Source organism: Lolium rigidum, chromosome 1 (genome assembly GCF_022539505.1).
Source record: "Lolium rigidum isolate FL_2022 chromosome 1, APGP_CSIRO_Lrig_0.1, whole genome shotgun sequence".
Classification (NCBI taxonomy): Eukaryota; Viridiplantae; Streptophyta; class Magnoliopsida; order Poales; family Poaceae; genus Lolium; species Lolium rigidum.
Genome location: NC_061508.1, coordinates 111,277,274 through 111,280,110, shown reverse-complemented (window position 1 = coordinate 111,280,110; position 2,837 = coordinate 111,277,274).

Sequence of the window (2,837 nt, the reverse complement as noted above, 5' to 3'; positions counted from 1 at the left end):
TGTTTCGTTGGGGCAAAGTACTTTGGTTGTGTTGTGCAGGTTCCACGTTGGCGCCGGAATCCCTGATTCCCTGGTGTTGCGCCGCACTACATCTCGCCGCCATCAACTTTCAACGTGCTTCTTGGCTCCTCCTGGTTCGATAAACCTTGGTTTCTTTCTGAGGGAAAACTTGCCGCTGTACGCATCACACCTTCCTCTTGGGGTTCCCAACGGACGCGTGCTGTACGCGTATCAAGCATATTTTCTTGCGCCGTTGCCGGGGAGATCAAGACACGCTGCAAGGGGAGTCTCCACAATCCAATCTCTTTACTTTGTTTTTGTCTTGGTTTACTTTATTTACTACTTTGTTTGCTGCACTATATCAAAACACAAAAAAATTAGTTGCTAGTTTTACTTTATTTACTGTCTTGCACTCTATATCAAAAACACAAAAAAATTAGTTACTTGCATTTACTTTACTTGCTTCATCATGTTTCCTCCTAAGTTTATTCTTAAAGATGTACCGGTAGGGCGAGGGTCTATCCTCGGGAAAGATAATATAGAAGATTTTTTCACTCATATTAGTACGGTTGAAGATTTTGAAGATAGACACCGGTAGAACTTGCTCCTACTTATGAAATTGATGTTGCTTCTTTAGTACACATGTTAGAAGCTAGATTTGTTAACCTCAACCCCGTAATGCAGCATATGTTCCTTACACTAAGTGATATGGAAGAAGGAGAAAAGAAAGATTTTGTCCTAGAAACCCTTCTTTAAAAATTTGGTGATGTAGCAAGAGAAGCTAGAAAGGTCTTTACTGAATATAATATGCTTGGCTCTTATACAAACTTTGCTAGTACCCTTGAAAAGATGGAAAAAGATAGACAAAAGTACACTAATAAAGTTAATTATGAGGGGGATATTAAAACATCGATACCTTGCAAGCTCTTGGGAATGTGCGAGGCACTAGAAAAGAATTTTGATTGGATTGTTCCTGAAGATTTGTTTGATGAGAGTAGCAAGCCTAAGGGTAATGAAAAGGGAGCCTCTGAAACTTACATAGATAAGATACAATGCATAGTTGAGAAAACTCCAAACCCCGCTGTCGATGCATCATCTCTTGACAACACTTGATATACACTTTACGCGCCTAGCCGAAAGGCGTTAAAGAAAGCGCTTATGGGAGACAACCCATGTTTTTACTACAGTACTTTTATTTTATATTTGAGTCTTGGAAGTTGTTTACTACTGTAGAAACCTCTCATTATCTTAGTTTTGTGCATTGTTGTGCCAAGTAAAGTCGTTGATAGTAAGGTTCATACTAGATTTGGATTATCGCGCAAGTAATGCATTTCTTTGCTCGTCACGAATTTCGACCTGCCTCTCTGTAGGTAGATCAGAAAAATATGCCAATTTACGTGCGTGATCCTCAGATATGTACGCAACTTTCATTCAATTTGGGCATTTTCAGTTGAGCAAGTCTGGTGCCTCAATAAAATCCATCTTTACGGATTGTTCTGTTTTGACAGATTCTGCCTTTTATTTCGCATTGCCTCTTTTCCTATGGTGGATGAATTTCTTTGTGCCATTAATGTCCAGTAGCTTTATGCAATGTCCAGAAGTGTTAAGAATGATTATGTCACCTCTGAACATGTTAATTTTTATTGTGCACTAACCCTCTAATGAGTTGTTTCGAGTTTGGTGTGGAGGAAGTTTTCAAGGATCAAGAGAGGAGGATGATACAATATGATCAAGGAGAGTGAAAGCTCTAAGCTTGGGGATGCCCTGGTGGTTCACCCCTGCATATTTTAAGAAGACTCAAGCGTCTAAGCTTGGGGATGCCCAAGGCATCCCCTTCTTCATCGACAACATTATCGAGTTCCTCCCCCGAAACTATATTTTTATTCCATCACATCTTATGTACTTTGCTTGGAGCGTCGGTTTGTTTTTGTTTTTGTTTTTGTTTGAATAAAATGGATCCTAGCATTCATTGTGTGGGAGAGAGACACGCTCAGTTGTTGCATATGGACAAATATGTCCTTAGGCTTTACTCATAGTATTCATGGCGAAGGTTGAATCTTCTTCGTTAAATTGTTATATGGTTGGAATTGGGAAATGCTACATGTAGTAATTCTAAAATGTCTTGAATAATTTGATACTTGGCAATTGTTGTGCTCATGTTTAAGCTCTTGCATCATATACTTTGCACCTATTAATGAAGAAACACCTAGAGCTTGCTAAATTTGGTTTGCATATTTGGTCTCTCTAAAGTCTAGATAATTTCTAGTATTGAGTTTTGAACAACAAGGAAGACGGTGTAGAGTCTTATAATGTTTACAATATGTCTTTTATGTGAGTTTTGTCTGCACCGGTTCATCCTTGTGTTTGTTTCAAATAACCTTGCTAGCCTAAACCTTGTATCGAGAGGGAATACTTCTCATGCATCCAAAATCCTTGAGCCAACCACTATGCCATTTGTGTCCACCATACCTACCTACTACATGCTATTTCTCCGCCATTCCAAAGTAAATTGCTTGAGTGCTACCTTTAAAATTTCCATCCTTTACCTTTGCAATATATAGCTCATGGGACAAATAGCTTAAAAACTATTGTGGTATTGAATATGTACTTATGCACTTTATCTCTTATTAAGTTGCTTGTTGTGCGATAACCATGTTTTCTGGGGACGCCATCAACTACTCTTTGTTGAATATCATGTGAGTTGCTATGCATGTCCGTCTTGTCTCGAAGTAAGGAGATCTACCACTTTAATGGTTAGAGCATGCATATTGTTAGAGAAGAACATTGGGCCGCTAACTAAAGCCATGAATCATGGTGGAAGTTTCAGTTTTGGACAT